General features: G+C 44.2%; 1 pseudogene; it reads right to left on the bottom strand.

The window, feature by feature from the left end:
* Window positions 1-10,723: 10,723 nt before the first annotated feature.
* Window positions 10,724-14,637, bottom strand: LOC103646805 (probable flavin-containing monooxygenase 1; annotated as a pseudogene).
* Between the last annotated feature and the right edge of the window lie 7,367 nt (window positions 14,638-22,004).

Genomic DNA, 22,004 nt, shown 5'->3' with positions numbered 1-22,004 from the left:
TGTCCACCATTTTACACTTAGGCACTTGTGTTGGACACTAAATCACCAAAATACTTAGAAATGGCCCAAGGGCACATTTCCCTTTCAATCTCCCCCTTTTTGGTGATTTATGCCAACACAATATAAAGCAAGTAGAACAAATACAAAATCAATTCAAATAAGAACTCAAATTGTTTTGATTCAAATTTGACCTATATGGATCACTCTTTGCCACCACTTGGTTTGTTTTTGCAAATCAAACTCAAATTTCTATCTCTAAGTCAAACACACATGTTAAGACATAAAGAGAGTCATTCCAAGAGAAATTGATTCAAGATTTCAAAAACTCCCCTTTTCCCATAATCAACACTTCTCCCCACGAGAAGCCAACTTTTGACAAGAAAGACAATAAAAGAGTTTTGACAAACCAAAAGCTCTATTCTACTATTTTCAAAATCTCTCAAGTGGTAGCTGATCCATTTATCGCTTTGGCCTTTATTTTCTCCCCCTTTGGCATCAAGCACCAAAACGGGATTAATCTTGGCCCCAGAACCCCATTGCCTCACCAAAATCTTCAATAAGAATACAAAGGCAATAAGAGTACATGAGATGAACTTGGAATAAGTTACCCTCTCATCGGAGTGCAGTGGAAGTCTTTCATGGTCCAAGTCCACCTTTTCCCTTTAAAACCTCCTTTGAGACTAAAACAAGCAAACTCAAGCACATGGTTAGTCTCAAAGGGTCAAGTTGTAGCACAGCTCCCCCTAAATATGTGCATCACTTGCAAAAAGGACTTGTGAGGTCCGGGGAGTGTTTGTACAACTTGAGCACCATAAGTAAGCAACGAAATGCATAAGGAACATGATCAAGGGAATAAACACACGTATGCTATAAATCAATCCAGGTTCCGCGAATCTAAGACATTTAGCTCACTATGCAACCTGCAAAAGGTCTGCTCATCTAGAGGCTTGGTAAAGATATCGTCTAGCTGGTTCTCGGAGCTAACATGGAACACTTTGATATCCCCCTTTTGCTGGTGGTCTCTCAAAAAGTGATGCCGGATGTCAATGTGCTTTGTGCGGCTGTGTTCAACAGGATTTTCCGCCATGCGGATAGCACTCTCATTATCACATAGGAGTGGGACTTTGCTCAGATTGTAGCCAAAGTCCCTGAGGGTTTGCCTCATCCAAAGTAGTTGCGCGCAACACTGTCCTGCGGCAACATACTCGGCCTCAGCGGTGGATAGGGCAACGAAAGTTTGTTTCTTAGAGTTCCATGACACCAGGGACCTTCCTAAGAATTGGCGCGTCCCCGATGTACTCTTCCTATCGACCTTACATCCAGCATAGTCGGAATCTGAATATCCAATTAAGTCAAAGGTAGACCCCTTTGGATACCAGATCCCGAAGCAAGGCGTAGCAACTAAATATCTAAGAATTCGCTTCACCGCCACTAAGTGACACTCCTTAGGATCGAATTGAAATCTAGCACACATGCATACGCTAAGCATAATATCCGGTCTACTAGCACATAAATAAAGTAAAGAACCTATCATTGATCGGTATGCCTTTTGATCAACGGACTTACCTCCTTTGTTGAGGTCGGTGTGTCCGTCGGTCCCCATCGGAGTCTTTGCGGGCTTGGCGTCCTTCATCCCAAACCGCTTTAGCAAGTCTTGTGTGTACTTCGTTTGGGAGATGAAGGTGTCGTCCTTGAGTTGCTTCACTTGGAACCCAAGGAAGTAGTTCAACTCGCCCATCATTGACATCTCGAATTTCTGCGTCATCACCCTGTTAAACTCTTCACAAGACTTTTGGTTAGTAGAACCAAATATTATGTCATCGACATAAATTTGGCACACAAACAAATCACCATCACATTTCTTAGTGAAAAGAGTTGGATCGGCTTTCCCAACCTTGAAAGCATTAGCAATTAAGAAATCTCTAAGGCATTCATACCATGCTCTTGGAGCTTGCTTAAGTCCATAGAGCGCCTTAGAGAGCTTACACACGTGGTCGGGGTACCGTTCATCCTCGAAGCCAGGGGGTTTCTCAACGTACACCTCCTCCTTGATTGGCCCGTTGAGGAAAGCGCTCTTCACATCCATTTGGAACAACCTGAAAGAATGGTGAGAGGCATATGCTAGCAAAATACGAATGGACTCTAGCCTAGCCACAGGAGCAAAAGTCTCCTCAAAGTCCAAACCTGCGACTTGGGCATAACCTTTTGCCACAAGTCGAGCCTTGTTCCTTGTCACCACCTCGTGCTCGTCTTGTTTGTTGCGGAACACCCACTTGGTTCCCACAACATTTTGCTTGGGACGAGGCACCAGTGTCCAAACTTCATTTCTTTTGAAGTTGTTGAGCTCCTCCTGCATGGCCAACACCCAGTCCGGATCTAGCAAGGCCTCTTCTACCCTGAAAGGCTCAATAGAAGAGACAAAGGAGTAATGCTCACAAAAATTAACTAATCGAGATCGAGTAGTTACTCCCTTGCTAATATCACCCAAAATTTGGTCAACGGGATGATCCCTTTGGATCATCGCTCGAACTTGGGTTGGAGGTGCCGGTTGTGCTTCTTCCTCCATTACTTGATCATCTTGTGCTCCCCCTTGATCACACGCCTCCTGTTCATCATCTTGAGTTGGGGGTTGCACCATTGTTGAGGAAGAGGGTTGATCTTGCTCATCTTGTTCCTGTGGCCGCACATCTCCAATCGCCATGGTGTGTATTGCGGTCGTAGGAACTTCTTCTTCATCTACATCATCAAAATTAACAACTTGCTCTCTTGGAGAGCCATTAGTGTCATCAAATACAACGTCGCTAGAGACTTCAACCAAACCCGATGATTTGTTGAAGACTCTATACACCTTTGTATTTGAGTCATAACCTAACAAAAACCCTTCTGCGGCTTTGGGAGCAAATTTGGAATTCCTACCCTTCTTCACTAGAATGTAGCATTTACTCCCAAATACACGAAAGTACGATACATTGGGTTTGTTACCGGTTAGCAGCTCATACGACGTCTTCTTGAGGAGGCGATGAAGGTAGACCCTGTTGATGGCGTGGCAAGCCGTGTTCACGGCTTCCGACCAAAAGCACTCGGGGGTCTTGAACTCTCCAAGCATTGTCCTCGCCATATCGATGAGCGTCCTGTTCTTCCTCTCTACCACACCATTTTGTTGTGGTGTGTAGGGAGCGGAGAACTCGTGCTTGATCCCTTCCTCCTCAAGGAACTCCTCCACTTGAAGGTTCTTGAACTCGGACCCGTTGTCGCTCCTTATCTTCTTCACCTTGAGCTCAAACTCATTTTGAGCTCTCCTTAGGAAGCGCTTGAGGGTCCCTTGGGTTTCAGACTTATCCTGCAAAAAGAACACCCAAGTGAAGCGGGAAAAGTCATCAACAATAACTAGACCATACTTACTTCCTCCTATGCTTAGATAGGCGACGGGTCCGAAGAGGTCCATATGTAGCAGCTCCAGGGGTCTTGATGTGGTCATCACATTCTTGCTGTGATGCGCTCCTCCCACTTGTTTACCTGCTTGACAAGCTGCACAAGGTCTATCTTTTTCGAAAGTAACATTGGTTAGACCTATCACGTGTTCTCCCTTTAGAAGCTTGTGTAAGTTCTTCATCCCCACATGTGCTAAGCGGCGATGCCACAGCCAGCCCATGCTAGTCTTAGCAATTAAGCATGCATCTAGACCGGCCTCCTCTTTTGCAAAATCAATTAAATAAAGTTTGCCGTCTAATACACCCTTAAAAGCTAGTGAACCATCACTTCTTCTAAAGACAGACACATCTATATTTGTAAATAGACAATTATAACCCATATTACATAATTGACTAACAGATAGCAAATTATATCCAAGACACTCAACTAAAAACACATTAGAGATAGAGTGCTCATTTGAAATAGCAATCTTGCCTAAGCCTTTCACCTTGCCTTGGTTCCCATCACCAAATATGATTGAATCTTGGGAATCCTTATTCTTGACGTAGGAGGTGAACATTTTCTTCTCCCCCGTCATATGGTTTGTGCATCCGCTGTCGATAATCCAGCTTGAACCCCCGGATGCATAAACCTGCAAGGCAAATTTAGGCTTGGGACTTAGGTACCCAACTCTTGTTGGGTCCTACAAGGTTAGTCACAATTGTCTTAGGGACCCAAATGCAGGTTTTATCACCCTTGCATTTTGCCCCTAATTTCCTAGCAACTATCTTCCTATCCTTTCTACAAATAGCAAAGGAAGCATTTAAAGCATGATAAATTGTAGAGGGTCCATTCATAACTTTCCTAGGAACATGAACAATATTCTTTCTAGGCACATGATGAATATTTTTCCTAGGCATATCTCTACCATGCATATAGGAAGAACTAGAAGCAAACATAGCATAAGAATCATAGGCATGTGAATCAAAAGCATTATAAGCATTACAACTCCTATGAGACTGTCTTCTATCATAATACATAAAAGCATGGTTCTTTTTAGCACTACTAGCCATAGGGATCTTCCCTTTCTCCTTGGCGGGGATGGGAGGCTTATGGCTTGTTAAGTCCTTGGCTTCCCTCTTGAAACCAAGTCCATCCTTAATTGAGGGGTGTCTACCAATCGTGTAGGCATCCCTTGCAAATTTTAGCTTATCAAATTCACTTTTGCTAGTCTTAAGTTGGGCATTAAGACTAGCCACTTCATCATTTAATTTGGAAATTGAAACTAGGTGTTCATTACAAGCATCAATGTCAAAATCTTTACACCTATTACACGTTGCAACAATTTCTACACAAGATGTTGATTTACTAGCTATTTCTAACTTAGCATTCAAATCATCATTAATGCTCCTTAAGCTAAAATTTGTCTCATGGCAAGAAGATAATTCACAAGAAAGCATTTCATTTCTTTTAACTTCTAAAGCATGAGATTTTTGTGCTTCTACAAATTTGTCATGTTCTTCATACAACAAATCCTCTTGCTTTTCTAAAAGCCTATTCTTATCATTCAAGGCATCAATCAATTCATTAATTTTATCTACCTTGGTTCTATCTACGCCCTTAAATAAACATGAATAATCTATTTCATCCTCATCACTAGATTCGTCCTCACTTGAAGAAGCATAAGTAGAGTTTCGAGTACATACCTTCTTCTACCTTGCCATAAGGCATGTGTGACGCTCGTTGGGGAAGAGGGATGACTTGTTGAAGGCGGTGGCGGCGAGTCCTTCATTGTCGGAGTAGGACGAGGAGCAATCCGAATCCCATTCCTTTCCAAGATGTGCCTCGCCCTTTGCCTTCTTGTAGTTTTTCTTCTTTTCCCACTTTCCACTCTTCTTTTCCTGGTCACTATCATTGTCGGGACAATTAGCTATAAAATGACCAATCTTACCACATTTGAAGCAGGAGCGCTTTCCCTTCATCTTGTTCTTGTTGGGGTGCTCCTTGCGACCTTTTAGCGCCGTCTTGAATCTCTTGATGATGAGGGCCATCTCTTCATCATTAAGTCCGGCCGCCTCAATTTGTGCCACCTTGCTAGGTAGCGTCTCCTTGCTTCTTGTTGCCTTGAGAGCAAGGGGTTGAGGCTCATTGATTGGACCATTCAATGCGTCGTCCAAGTATCTTGCTTCCTTGATCATCATTCGCCCGCTCACGAACTTTCCAAGTATCTCCTCGGGCGTCATCTTGGTGTACCTAGGATTCTCATGAATATTGATCACAAGATGAGGATCAAGGACAGTAAAAGACCTTAACATTAGGCGGACGACGTCGTGGTCCATCCATCGCGTGCTTCCATAGCTTCTTATCTTGTTGACAAGGGTCTTGAGCCGGTTGTACGTTTGGGTTGGCTCTTCTCCCCTTATCATCGCGAATCTCCCGAGTTCGCTTTCCACCAACTCCATCTTGGTGAGCATTGTGACGTCGTTCCCCTCATGAGAGATTTTGAGGGTGTCCCAAATTTGCTTGGCATTATCCAAGCCGCTTACTTTGTGATATTCATCCCTGCACAATGAAGCTAGAAGAACAGTAGTAGCTTGTGCATTCTTATGAATTTGCTCATTAATGAACATGGGACTATCCGTACTATCAAAGTGCATTCCACTCTCTACAATCTCCCATATACTAGGATGGAGAGAGAACAAGTGACTACGCATTTTGTGACTCCAAAATCCGTAGTCCTCTCCATCAAAATGAGGAGGTTTACCAAGTGGAATAGATAATAAATGAGCATTTGTACTTTGAGGAATACGAGAGTAATCAAAAGAAAAGTTCGAATTGACCGTTTTCTTTTTCTCGTAGTCGTCGTCGTCCTTTTGGGAAGAGGAAGATTCGTCGCTGTCGTAGTAGACGATCTCCTTGATGCGCCTTGTCTTCTTCTTCTTCCTGTCTCTTCTTTTGTGGCTCGAGCCCGAGTCCGTAGGCTTGTCATCTTTCGGCTCATTGAAGATAGACTCCTTCTCGTTGTTGTTGACCACCATCCCCTTTCCCTTAGGATCCATCTCTTCGGGCGATTAGTCCCTTCTTGAAGAGAACGGCTCCGATACCAATTGAGAGCACCTAGAGGGGGGTGAATAGGTGATCCTGTAAAACTTTAAACTTAAGCCACAAAAACTTGGTTAAGCGTTAGCACAATAATTGCCAAGTGGCTAGAGAGGAGTCTCAACAAAACACAATAACCACAAGAGATCAATCACAGAGATGGCACAGTGGTTTATCCCGTGGTTCGGCCAAGACCAACGCTTGCCTACTCCACGTTGTGGCGTCCCAACGGATGAGGGTTGCAATCAACCCCTCTCAAGCGGTCCAAAGACCCACTTGAATACCACGGTGTTTTGCTTGCTTTACTTTAAATCGTTTGCGAGGAATCTCCACACTTTGGAGCCTCTCGCCCTTACACTTAGATGATCACAAAGAAGCACTAAGTAAGGGAGGGATGAGCAACACACTCAAGACAAGAAACCACAGCAACACCACGCACACAAATCGCAACAAGAGCTCACAACACAACTCAATGAGTTCACAACTCAACTAGAGCTCTAATTGCTATCGCAAAGAATCAAAGGCGCGGAATCGATGTCTTAGTGCTTAGGAATGCTTTGAGAAGGCTTGGTGTTCTCCTCCATGCGCCTAGGGGTCCCTTTTATAGCCCCAAGATAGCTAGGAGCCGTTGAGAGCATTCCAGGAAGGCAAATCTTGCCTTCTGTCGCCTAGCGCACCGGACAGTCCGGTGCACACCGGACAGTGTCCGGTGCCCGATTTCTTTCCTTCTACGGTGAAGCCGACCGTTGGCAGCCAGAGAGCCGTTGGCACACCGGACATGTCCGGTGCACACCGGACAGTCCGGTGCCCTCTTCTAGCCGTTGGCTCGGCCACGTGTCCCGTGCAGATCGCGCGGCCGACCGTTGGCCCGGCCGACCGTTGGCTCACCGGACAGTCCGGTGCACACCGGATAGTCCGGTGAATTATAGCCGTACGTCGCCGGTGAATTCCCGAGAGCGGCCAGTTCGCTCGAGCCAGCCTGGCGCACCGGACACTGTCCGGTGCACCACAGGACACTGTCCGGTGCACCACCGGACAGTCCGGTGCTCCTAGACTGAGCAGAGTCTTGGCTGCTCGAGCCAAGACAATTCCAATTCGATTTTTCCTGTTTCCAGCACTTAGACACAATACATTAGTCTCTAAAACAATGTACTAAGTCTGAGAAACATACCTTTATCCTTGATTTGTACTTTGTCCACCATTTTACACTTAGGCACTTGTGTTGGACACTAAATCACCAAAATACTTAGAAATGGCCCAAGGGCACATTTCCCTTTCAAAAGGAACCGTCAATCTTTTATCACCTCCTAATTAGTTTAACACAAATGCTTTCGTCATATTATATATAGCTTTACTTACAAACAACCTTCGAAGAAGAATTGATTGAAAGTAAAACCATATACTTACTATCACCTTCGTCCAAGAACTATTATCTTTGAGAGAAGATAATGCTTTGGAGGATGAAGGTCCTTAACGCTTAATATTGTGTTGCCTTGTTTTTAATTCACAACAATTGAAAACAAGTAACCAACAATATACTTCTTTTGGTTGGTTATTTTGCGCTTTGGCTGCCAACTCCCTCTACTTCTAAATTGTGATTTGGTATGGTTTTATGGTGTGGCCTTTGTTTTCTCCATAGAAAATACATTACATTTTTCGGGGATGCATGCTTTGGTTAAGTTGGTCTTTGAAGCTACGACCTCCTCTTCCACCTGTTTGTGTAGGGGGTGATGAAAATTGCTCTAAGAGGTTTGAGGGTGCCCACTTGAAGACTGGGCTAAATGCTGAGTTTGAAAATGATGTCTCTAGGACTAGAATGGTTTATCTTCATGTTGTACTGGATGCTGAATGCTTCAGATATGCCTTGGGTTGAACCTCCCACCAAAGCCTCTTGACATTTCTAAATGCTATTGCGCTTTTTATTGATGTTGATGAAAATCATTATCTGCCTTGATGTATTCATCCATTTTTTACAAAAGTTTCTCTAAAAAATGGGGTGGTTTTCTTGTTGCCGCTAGGCCTAGACAAAGTCACTTGACCATTGCTTCAACAACAAAGTCATCAGGTACACTAGGTGCCTGAGCACGAAGGAAAAGGAACCTTCAAAGAACATAAGCTTGAAGATACTCGTCTGGGTCTTTAGAGCACTAAAACAAAGCTTGGGCGGTTATAGGCTTTGTTTGGAAACCTCAAAAGCTTGTGAGTAGAAGATCCTTCAGCTTCTACCATGATGGAACCGACCCCGATCGAAGACAAGAATACCAAGTTTATGCCACATTCATGATCACCATGATGAATGACTTGGCCATCACTATTGCATTGCCTCCATACTAAGATATTGTTGCTTCATAACTCATCAAAATTGCTTCAGATATGATAGGCTATCATACACTAGGATTTGGGGTGGCCTATATAGAGCTAGCTCGGTGATACTTAGAGGTCCACTGTCAATGGGATGTGCTGTCATAGATGAAGGTGTCATGATTGTGACCTTCGAGATAAAAGAGCCCTTCCATCATAGTCACGTTGGTTTTTAGCTTATTCTTCATGTCTTTCCATACGCTACAATTCTTCAGATGCTTGATCAATTCGCTATTGCAACTGAGCGGCCTGAATCATTTTTTATTTCTGAGCTTTGACATGCTTTTGAATGACTTCTAGGTTTTCAATTTCTTGATCAAAATCATCTTGAAGTGGTGAGTCGATGACCTTCCTCTTCTTCATACACCACTCATTGCCTTCGACATGTTGAGTATCTTTGAGTTGAATGTGGTTCTGCGGGACCACATCCCCAATCCTTTTCGGAGGCATGATGAATGGTTGTGGTTGATCATGAGTTCACCAGAGGTGGGCACCCATGTTTGTCACCTGTCTAGGCCCCTGCAAGGAGCCATAATAGGGCAACACAATTAAGTTACATACCTTCTCCCCTTGCCATGTAAGAAGCACTAGGGCAAGAGGAGAAGGGTAACAAAGGGATGCAAAATGGAGGACAACAAATATCTTACTTACTTTCTCTTATTATTCATAGTTTATTTTTATAATTACATTTGTGATGCTTGTTGGTTACACAAAAGTGAATACATATTGAAAACTCCAGGGTTGGATTGTTCCAAAGGTGAGAGCACGTGAGGTCCTCGCGAAGTCAAAATGAGCCCTATGCATGGGCACTGTTCACCTATTTATAGGGACACGATGACATACATACACCTTCATACGAAATTACATTCATGCCCTTACTTGCTATACACATAATCTATAGAACACACCGAGGGAATACCCATCCTCTTTTTCACAAGTCGTGTCATACGGTGATTTAAGTCGTCCAACTTTATCGCGATTTGTCGGGCGTATCAATTTTTTGGCAACGATACGCAGTCCGACACGACTTGGGCGACTTAATATCGAGTCGGACAACTAATCGTCCAACTCAGACGATTAATCACGGTTTTGAGTTGTGAATGACTTAAATAAAAAGGCCTGATTTACTTAATTTCAACTTGCATCTATTGGACGACAAGTCATATGTGGAAACGTAGCTATTGGGGGCGAAGGGTTATGAGCATTATTTCAAGTAAGTAAGTCACTTTCTTATGTGTTTTAACTGTACTTGGACAAGTAAATCACTTTCTTTCATTATAATCATGTTTTTGGGCAAGTGGTATATTTTTACATTAAAAAAACGGGGCAAGTCGTCCTGCATCTTTTTATTGGGGCCTAGACAACTTAGATGACTAGACGAGCGACTTACTATCGATTAGTCGTCCGATAAGTTGGCTGAGTCGACTAAATGGTGCTTCGATGCCTCATACCGACTCAATGACTAAAAAACATTGGTGTCATATACATCTCTTCCATTCTCCTTCGTCTCTCCAATAGCGGGGACAACCTTCGACTGTTGTTCAGTGTTTCTTGAGCCATAATGACGAAGTTATCGCCTCCTCCTTTGTCTCGCCTAGGTTTAGAGTTGAGGTTTGCTTTGTCTCTACGGAAATAGACCAAAAACAACTAGGATCTATTAGACATGACAACCTTCGGTTAAGGCTTCTCCCCAACTAGAACCACACACATGACATAGAGAATCATCTCACATTGAAAGCCCGAACTAGTAGAACGTTAGGTCTTCGGTGTCTTTACCTTCCGCTTTGGATCTCGTTACCTACCGTATAAACAATATTGAACGATGTTTGGCAATATGATAAAGTCATATATGATACCAAAGTCGTGTATATTTATTATCATTATTATTCAAACTCATTTTTTTTCTTTGCAATGTTAATAGGTACAATACCCACTTTACTCAACAATCATATGCTACCTGCTAACTGGAATTTGGATATTAACAGGAGCTATGAATGTTTTAGCTAGGAATATCTTATGACGGCACAATACCCACTTTATTCAGGCATAAGGTTGATCTAGTCTTCCTTGGGGCCGGGTGAAGGTCAGCATAATCGCCAGGGCCATAGACTCCGAACAGTTCTTCAAGAAAGCTTTTCTTCCTTCTCGGATCACACCCCATATCCAAGCACAGCTGGTCATTGTACCAGATGTGAAGGACTCCGATGCAGGACCAGCGTAAGTACCTACCGCCGGCGTACCTTCTCATCCACTTCTCCCATTCGAGGACATCCTTCTGCATCGCAGCAACGCTCGGCAGCCTGAAGCCACCGTCCATGAAATGGGCCAGCCACTTGGATTGGATCTCTGAGGTGTGCAGACTCGCGATGCTCTCCGAGTAACCGAGGACTGCAAGCTGTGGTATCCTAGGGTTGATGCACTCCCTGTAGTGAAATGAATTGCATGCATGGGGGACGACAGCAGATCAATCAACGCAATGAACACGATGAAAGCCCACATATAAAAGCTGCCATTATACATAGCTTACCTGTAGAGAGGCACAGTAGTGCACGCTGACCCAACCGCAACACTCCGGAAGTACTCCGACGTGAACATGTCCATGATCTTCAGGTCGCCTCTGAACCCGGTTGCGTAGATCACCACGTCGCTCTTCACCAGCGACGACAACACCTCGCCGTCCACGACGACGCCTTCCCTGGAGAAGCTGAACGTCTTCGACCTCTTCAGAACGATGCTGCGTTCGTCCAGCCTCTCATAGAACCCCTTCGGCAGGATCGCCACCAGGCATGTGGCCAGCGCTTGGAACAGGCTGTGGTCCGGCACCATGCCGAACTTCTTCATCGGGATGGCGTAGTAGCTCTCAGCGAACTTTGAAAACAGCCACCTCTACAGAATGCATTGCAAAACGGCCACCTCTAAGTCTTAACAAATCTGTCTGTGTGTGCAAGGTTCTTGATTAGAGGGATAACAGAACGGATTAGTCACCAAAGGCGCCAGCAGGGTAGCGAGGAGGCAAAGGAGGAAGCCTTCGCCCGGCTTGTGGATCAGTAGCTCTGCGAAGCGGTTTAGGTATAGCAGCGATATGTGGACTCCCCAAGCGAAGTAGGTATGATCCAGTGCTTCGTCCGGACCACCATTGTGCATGGATGATCAGTGCCTACAGAGACAGAGATTAGAGAACTTTCTAGAGCAAAGTAGTGTAGTATATACAATGAAGAGAGAGAGCTTCTCCTCCGATCCGTACCGTTCACTTCAGCGCATTCGGCGGCAATGTCGATCGCTGACTTCAGGTAGCCGACGACAGTGACGCGCTTGCCTTTGATCATCTCCCTGGTTTTCTCAGTGGCCATCTTCGCGTAGTCCATGGAGTGCATCACTTGCCCCTCAAATGCTTCTGGACCTTTGCCTGGAGGGAACGTAGGCATGTTGGGTACACCACTGAACCTCCCAATGCAGAGAACTACGAAGTCTGCCTTGTGTGTCTATAGACTCAGGAAGAAAGGGATGTAATGTATGTGCTCATCAGCCACTGACTCGTCAATTTATTTACACATCTTATATATGTAAACATAATCATCCACATCTATGTAAACATAACCATCCACTGACTCGTTTGCCCCCCAACCACTAGAGTCAGAGTCATTCATGTCACGCGTACAACATGGGCGAGAACATGCCACATTTGCTCCAACTTAAAGCCTGTTTGACCAGCGGCCCTGCTGGAAGCACTCCTTTGTCGTGTCGAGTGTGCCATAACATTATGTGATCCACTCGACCGGGCCGTAAACAAGCGGTTAGTTATAGATGCTATTGAAGAGGGTGATGTTTCGGTTTCTCGTGGACCACTGATCCTTAAGCAGCCTGACGGTATGATGGTGAGGAGGTTTGATGGTGGAGTTGTATGTGTGACCATCGTTCGGTCCTAAAAAGCTGATCCCTTTTTGTTGTTGCCCTCAATGGGATCAATCGAGTGCAGCAATCCGTGTGCACATATAAATATATGCACTTAAAAACTATTCTCAACTTAAAAAAACATGTGAAATTTATAAAGGTATACATATATTTATAAGTCGTTTTATCCTTTATTTTAGTACAATCTTGTCGTTGTCGGAACTGTAATCCACTGTAGTACTCAGACTGGTTGGAGGCCACATCCTTGTGATTGCTTGGTGACACTATCACATCAAGCACCATAAGGAAGAGCATATTAAGAGCGAGCATCATACGATCCATACAGACATTATGGATATTCATATGAGTACGGAGGAGAACATAAATAAAAAAGTTATAGAGGAGGGTTAGTAGAAGAGACTTCAGTGGTAGAAGGAGAAACACTAATTTTTAGAGGCTCAATAGTAGAAGTATCAGTATTTCGCCAATTAAAAGCTCTCCTTTGTCGCTTCGAGCAGCATATTATTATCTGATCCGCTCGACCATCCGTGGACAAGCTATTATAGATGCCGTTGAAGAGGGTGACATTTGAGTTTCTTGTGGACCACTGATCATTGAGCAACTTGGCGGTATGATGGTGAGGATGTTTGATGGTGGAGTTGTATGTGACCGCTATTTGGTCCTAAAAAGCTGATCTCTTTTTATTGTTGCCCTCAACGGGATCAAGAGAGTGCAGCAATCATGCGTGCACATATAAATATATGAACTTAAAAATTATTCTCAATTTAAAAAACATGTGAAATTCATAAAGGTATACATATATTTATAAGTCTTTTTATCCTTTTGCTTAGTTCAATCATGTCGTTGTTGGAACTGTAATCTACTGAAGTACGTAGACTTATTAGAGTCCACATCGTTGTGGTTGCTTGATGGCACTACCATGTCTTGAAAAAACCAATCGGAGTATGAGCACTATATAGGGAGGACCACCATAGGAGAGACACACCATAGGAGAAGCATCATACGGAAACGGAAGAGCATATATAGTGAGAATGGGCACTATACGATCCAATTTTTAGAGGCTCCTACCAACATGCCACATCAGCCATCGATATGTCATGGACCTGGTCTCCTGTTTAGTACTGGTCTAACTCCGTTAAATTTGGTAGAATTGGTACAATAATTCATAAAGTGCTCTAAAAATCATGAAGCTGGAATTGTAAATCTTTAGTAGATAAATCATTTTGTTTATTATTTAGGTTAAAATATTTTTTAAAAACTAATTAAAATAGATATTAAAGAGATTTCTCTCTATAGATTCCCTCTAATTCTCTTGCACCAAATGAGCCTAAATTGAAAATTCTTTGCCGCATAAAATATATTAACATGCATCATCTATGATGCACCGTGCACGCTTTTACGGTTTTTTACCTCAAGGCGTCCCTCGGCGTCGGCCACCTTGAGGTGCCACTCGCCAGCGCCGGCGCAGCCGAACGCCTCGCCGTTCCCGCCCCACTCCTCCCACGCCGCCACGTCGTCCTCGGCGACGCCATGGTACTCCATCCCGAGCACGCGGCGGCCGAAGCGGACGCAGTCCAGCACACCGAAGCGGCGCGCGTAGGCGTCCAGGTAGGACATGACCTGCCGGTGGTCGGGGAACTCGTCGGTGACGGTGTCCGGCCACGGGAAATCGGAGTACTGGTACATGGGCCGCGACGTCTGCAGCGCCGTGCTGTCCGGCACGCACGCCCACACGCCGCCCGTGACGGCGCTGGCCTCGAACACGACAGGCCGGCAGCCGCGCTCTAGGATGTGCTTGCACGCCGCCAGGCCGCTCACGCCGGCGCCCACGATGGCCACCCGCTTCGTCTCCATGGTGCTGGAGTGGTCTGGGAAGCGAGGTCTCGTAGAGTGTACCGCTGGATGGTGGTATATATGATCTGCGATGCGATGGCGATGATGTTTCTTAAAGCGGAAAAATATCTTATCTCTCTAAGGATCCGTTTGGTTTCAAAGACTAAAGATTAGTCCCTCTATTTTAGTCCTATTTAGTCCTTAAATTACTCAACGATGGGACTAAAACAGAGACTAAACTGTTTTAGTCTCTAGTCCCTCAAGGGGTAACTAAAAGGGACTACACCATATAAATTTCATTTTTTGTCCCTCTTTTGTTTCAGTTGCGCTAATAGCGGAAGACATTCTTCCAAGGGTATTTTAGTCATCTTATTATTTATTTAATGCATTTTGAATACTTTTAGTCTTTATAACCAAACATGATAGTGACTAAACTTTAGTCTCCTAACTAAACTTTAGTCCCTAAACTAAAGGAACCAAACGGGCCCTAAGGCAGGCAGTAGCACACAGAAGCAGGAGGACATACCAATTATACCGATTTTTTTGTTTTTTAGCCTCTTTTGTGACAAAAATTTACATTTAGATCCCCAGAAATTTTATATGCATTTTTGGACCCTTTGCTCGGCGCCATAGGCTATGGCGCCGAGCTCTGACGTGGCGACGACAGTTAGGGTTGACATGGAGGCTGACGTGTCCCCTAGCTTGGCGCCATAGATCTGGGCGCCGAGCTAGGGGTTTTGACCCGCGTCGTGCTCCTCTTGCTCATTCTCTTCTCACGTCGTCCCTTAGCTTTTCGCCACCCCTCCGCTGAGCCGCCGCACACCGAGCCGCCGCCCCACGCCGCGCGCTCCTCCCAGCCGCACGTCGCTCCTCCTCCGAGCCGCACGCCGAGCAGACGCCCCACGCCGCGGCCGCCGCCCAACGCCGCGGCCTCCTCCGCCGCCGCGCCAGCGCGCAGCGCCGCGGCCCCCTCCACCGCTCCAAGCCCGACGTCCCCACGCCGCTGCCCTTGCCGTTCTCCGTCGCCGTCAAGCCCCTCTTCCCCACGGCTGACCCTCCTCCCCACGGTAATGGTTTTACTTAGTTTTTAGTAATTAGTTAGCTAATTTACTTGGTAAAATGTATAGATTGATAGCTATTCACTTGTTAGTATAAATAGTTAGCTAGGTATTTATTTGTTAGTATATATATTTAGTGATTATATAGTTAGTAAATTGGTAGCATATTGTTAGTGTATTGGATGTAGGAAAGTGAGTGATTATAAAGGGTTTAGCATATACTTGTAGCATTTTGTTTAGCACATTGATATCACATGGTTAGCATATTGTTTATTATGTAGCTATCGTGCAGTATTCTGTGTTGGCAACCATCGTGTTGTTGTTTCTTTGCAGGTTTTAGAAACATCACTTTATAGGGGAAGTGCTGCCGAATTTTTTATTGACAATAGTATTTTTTGTACATAGGTGTTCTTCCGACTTGACCTTCTCCATCGTTAGCTGTACTCGTACACGATCTCAGGTATACATTGATTTCGTACATTATTCATAGATTATGTAATTTCAGTTAATGTGGTCATTTATTATTTACTATATAGTTATTAGTTAATAGGTAGTTACTATTTATTTATTACTTAGTAAGTTTTTAGGCTTAAGTACCTAGCCATTATTGAGTTAGTAATCCATTGTTGCAATAGATGGAAACCCTAGTGACACTATACCATAGAGGAAGCGTGGAGATAGATGCTTATGGGAATGTTAGTTTTGATGGTATGAAGATCGTGACCATGTTGATCGATGAAAGACCATCTTTTGACAAGATTTTCGCTCGAGCTTGTGAGGAGATTAGTTGCAACATAAACGACCCTAGAATATCAATTCAGGGTTTGTTGTCCCATATTACATATGGAACAGTTGTCCGACGATTGATCTCCATTGCCTCAGAAGATGATTGGGTGAGATATGTAAGAATTGTGAAGACGATGGTTCCACCATGTTTGGATGTGGTTGTTCAAAAGTTATCTGTTAGTCATTGCGATGCTCCAGTCGGGTTGTCTCCACAAATGCCAAATGCATCTCGTATTGAAGCTCCTTTGGTAGAGCTTCCGGAAGAAGTGGTTGTTGTGGCCGATGCTCAATCGAGGCCGCACGAGTATGGGATTTCACATCCTCTTCCTGGCGTTTGTGGGGCTTCTAATCCGGTGGTACCCCCCAAGAGATCCCATTGACCCAGGATCCATTTCAGGATCATCCTAGTAAGTGTCTTTGACACGTTATTCATATCCATTGTTATTTCGTTTGATTAGAATTTTTAATGTGGTATTTCTTGCTTCGACCCAATGCAGGATCTCCACAAATAGATAATGGTGATTATCTTGATGTGCCTGTATCATATAATATGGACAACATATGCAGGGCATCTAATAGTGTTGATGTTCAGATTGAGGATGAAGAGGAGCCATATGAGGCTGCACGGGCCTTAGATTCTGATGATGACCGTCCGGTTCAAGAAAATGACCGAGCAAGACATTGAACTCATAAGACGTTTGTGTCCCGAGCGTGACCCTGCAGTACATGAATTTAGCAATCTAAGTCATTCCACCCGTGCATATGCTGAAGGACGTGATGATGAACTGCTAGAGGCTCCGGATAACGTCGACAGCATTGAGATTAAGGTAGGCTTACTTTTCAAGGACCTGCCTACACTAAGACGATGGCTACAAGAATATTCTATGAACCGCAAGTGGCCGTTCAAGGTGAGACACTCGTATGCAGAGCGTCGTTACACTGTTGTGTGTGAGGTGTCAGAATGTAATTGGAGGGTATGTGCCCGAAGGCAGAAGGAAACCGGAAAGTTTAAGATCACCAAAATTGTAGGTCCACACACTTGTGCCCAGACAGAGCTGAGCTCTAAACATCGTCAGTTGACATCTACCCTAATTGCGAAAAGGATATTGGGGATATTGAAGGGTCAGCCAAACTTGAAGGTGAAGTCAATTATGACCATGACTTCGGAGCTGTTTGGTTACAGGATCAAATATGGGAAAGCATGGAGGGCAAAGCAGCGAGCATGGAAGATGATATACGGGGATTGGGAGGAGGGTTATGAGAAGTTACCAACATTGTTCAATGCAATCAAAGCAAAAAACCCAGGCATGCATTACGAGTACATCCCCAAACCTAATGAATTGAGGAACGACAGAGACATATTTTTTCGTGCTTTCTGGTGTTTCTCGCAGTGCGTAAGGCCTTCAGGCATTGTCGTCTCGTGCTCTCTATTGATGGGACTTTTCTGCTTGGGAAGTATAAGGGCACATTGTTGGTTGCCATATCATGCGACGCAGACAATGCATTGGTTCCTTTGGCATTTGCTTTGGTGGTGAGGGAGAACAGAGATAGTTGGTCTTGGTTCTTGCGACTTGTTCGGATCCATGTCGTAGGACCTGGTCGCGAGGTTGGTGTCATATCTGACAGACACCAAGGTATTCTTAATGCAGTGCAAGAGCAGATTCCTAGCTACGCACCCATGCACCACAGATGGTGCACTCGACATCTAGCAGAAAATCTTCTTCGAAAGGATCATAGCAAGGCTAACTTCCCCCTTTTTGAGGAGGTATGCCGACAGTTGGAGGTTTCGTTTTTCGAGGATAAGTTGAAGGAACTAAAAGATGCAACAAATGTTGAAGTAAGAACTGGATTGCTGGATTGCTGAGGGAACCGCAGAAATGGACAAGGGCCTACGACGAAGGTGGCTGGAGGTTCGAGTTTCAGACTAGCAACATGTGTCGTCCTCCTCTTCTCCATGTAATCCTGCCTCCGCGAGAGCGATAAGCTCACTCAATCTAGATGTGTCGTCCTCCTCCTCTTCCATCAGCTCAACCGTCGCCATTTTATCCTGAACATATCTTGCATGCGCCTCATCCGCCAAATAGTTTACGCCACATCCAATCTCTACAAATATAATGAGAAAAATAAGTTAGCAAAGTAAAGATAAATAAATTGTACTAACCAAATTATAGTATCATTTTTCTCACTCACTTCCCTTGAGGCGATCAACAAGATTATCCAACATATGTTTCTCGGCTCGAGCCGCTTCCCATTCCCTTGCATCCTGTGCTCTCTTCTCATTTGCCACCTTCAACCTCCTATACTCTGCACGCTTCGGGCTGTCATAAAAGGCAGATTTCGCGGCCCTACGCATGTCACGTATGCGATCGTTAATGTACGAATCGACGAGCTGAGATCCACAACGCATCTTCTGTCCCATTAGTCTCTTGTACTCTATTGTGCGCATCACCTCTCCTTTGTCTTCGTAACTCTCCCAACTGCGTTTCCTCGTCTCCTACAAAAAAATAGTAAGTACCGCTGTAACATTATAGCTGGTGCAAACAAATAAATAAATACCAACCTCATCGTAATCGACCATATGTTCACAAAAATATCCAACACCAAGCTCGGAAGGAACTAATCCATACTTAGCTTCAATACCACATTTGCAGAGTACTGGATCAAATTTCAACTCTTCCGCCCACTGATTTTTTTCTTTTCCTTTACCTCTGGCTCTGGCCAATGGGACAAAGGACCATACAACCACTCTCTAAAACGACACTTACGCCACCCGTATGGCTGCAGGAGAATAAATTAGTAATTTATTGTAAAAAATAACTAGTTTATACATTTAGCGTATCGATGGGCTCACATAATCAACGTTCGGACACACGAACTGCTTCTCATGGTCTTCGTCGATGACAACACGGTCTCCACAATCGCATCGAGGCAGTGAGTCCATCCGTCTTTCTGTTGCTACCTCCTTCTCCGCATCCGTCATTGGTGGAGGATTCGGAGGAGGTACCCAACGCTTAAAACGCTCATGACTAGTCCTTCCACACAACCAATTAGCGAAAAGAAGATATCGAGGGTCAAATTTATCAGGACCGTCGATCCACTGGAAAAAGAAACACCTCAGGTGCCCCTAAAACAATGGAACGAAGCACTATTACACATCTACTAAATAATAAATGCGAACAACATTAAGCCACAAGTCATAAGCTACGTACGTCAAAACCGCCACAAAGGTAGAAGCAGCGAGCAGCCGTGTCTGGATGTTTGGATTGACATATCCAAGCCAGTCTGCCACAGTCACAATTAGGCATAGGGAGTTCAGGAGAAACAAGAGCATCCTTACTAGATACGTCCGGATATAACTTCCGAGGACGACCTCTCTTCTGCCACAACGCCTCCCGGTACATGTCTTTCATCTAATAAACGATTATAATTATCACTTGTACCTAATAGGTTTACACAAATGAACCAACACACCGGAACAGTATATCATCACACTAATTGAAGGACGTGTCTATGCCTATGCGTGTCATGGCACCAGTGTTCACAACAGGTTAACAAAAACTATCAAATAAAATATACTCATCATATTAATGATATTATATATATTATGAGCAACTATGGAAACTAATAATCGAAAAAATACAACCTAATATACAAAACGAATCAGTTGGACACCATACCTGGGTCTACGAAGTGAACCAACTCGAATCTTTGAATCCAGCAAATTTTGATGAAGTTTTGAAATGAGAGGAAAGGTGCTGCTCTCGGCCAGCAGCGCGGCCGATTTTATAGGCCTTCGTAGCTCGGCGCCAAGATCTGTGGCCCCGAGCTACGAGGCCGCGTCGGCGCCGCGTCAATGTCATGTCAGCCCTAGGCGGGGAGCCGTTGCTGCCACGTCACAGCTCGGCGCCATAGGCTGTGGCGCCGAGCTGTGTTACCTCGGCGCCACAGTCTATGGCGCCGAGTATCGGGTCCAAAATTGCATATAAAATTTCTGAGGGTCCAAACGTAAATATTTTTCAAAAGTAGTGCTGAAAAAGAAAAAATTCGGCCAATTATAGATGTATAGAAGCGGGAGTACATACCAATTATACATGTACAGAAGCGGGAGGACATACGAAATGCAGACATGGAGACTTTGCACACAAATCAATGATGCAAATGTCATCACAATCGCTACAGGAGACTTGACTATTATTGGATCAAATCGTCGGAAATAAGAGGTCTAAACTCATTGAAAGGAATTAGCTTCATCTTTAGGGTTAATTTGGTGACAAGGGGATCCCGAGAGGATTATAGGGGATTGAGTGGGAAATAAACTAATTTCCCCCTCAATCCCCTTCGATCCTCCCGGGATCCCGGGTCACCAAATCAGCCCTTAACGGGTGGCTCTCCCGATGCCGTTAAGTTAGGAGGGGTGTTAAAACTTGTGTAAGGCAAATTTACCAAGTTAATGTCTAATATAATTATAACTAACTGACTAAGATTGGCCTAATATAACCAACTGACTAAGATTGACTTAGATAGGCTATGTAGCGTACCTAAGGTACAGGGAGAAGGCCAACCAAATTATGGAGGAGGTGGAGGCACCAGAACCTGTATCCGCGACTGATTAGCTAGTTGCTATAAAATAGGTAAAAATATGTCAGCATTAAAAATTACTAAACAACACAAATGTTAACCGAAGACATCGAGACTTACTGCAATTGAGACTTACTTGCAGTAGTACTTGTTTCCTTGCAAATTGAGCTACATAGTAGTATTGTTGGGCCTTAATTACAGACCTCCTGCCATTGCCTTAGAGCTTTCTGTTGAGCCTTTTGTCGCTCGTTCTACTGCCTTAGCTTAGAGATTCTTGCATACTAGCAACCTCTATGTCGTGATTGTTATTAGTTGCTAAGTCTTGCACTTTGGTTAGTTAGATGCATGTTTATCCTTTCAGTCGTTTAGCCTACATGCATCGAATGCTCACTTAGGAGATCATGCCGGGAATAGCTCTCAACAAGACGAACTACAAGCGCGCTGCATGAAGATCAAACTTAGTTCATCTTGTTTGAACTACACCATCTGGTTATTGCTCATGAAGATCAAACTGCCAAATTCGTGTTTATTTATTATCATTATTATTCAAACTCATTTTATCGCCTTGCGATGTTAATAGGCACAATATACCCACTTTACTCAACACAATCATATGCTACCTACTAACTGGGATTTGGATATTAACAGGAGCTATGAATGTTTTAGCTAGGAATGACGGCACAATACCCACTTTATTCAGCATATATACTAAGGAGGTGTTTGGTTTCTAGGGACTAATGTTTAGTCCCTAGATTTTATTCCATTTTAGTTCCAAAATTACCAAATATAGAAACTAAAACTTTATTTTAGTTTCTATATTTAGCAATTTATACACTAAAAAGGAATAAAATGAAGGGACTAAACATTAGTCCCTAGAAACCAAACACCCTCTAAGGCAAACCAGAAAAAAGAAGTTATAGATAACGACTGCTGCCGCAGAAGGTCCATCCTTGGGGCCGGGTGAAG

The sequence above is a fragment of the Zea mays genome, chromosome 2 (genome assembly GCF_902167145.1).
Source record: "Zea mays cultivar B73 chromosome 2, Zm-B73-REFERENCE-NAM-5.0, whole genome shotgun sequence".
NCBI lineage: Eukaryota > Viridiplantae > Streptophyta > Magnoliopsida > Poales > Poaceae > Zea > Zea mays.
Note: the sequence above shows the minus strand (reverse complement) of the source record. Positions and strands in the feature narration are given on the sequence as shown.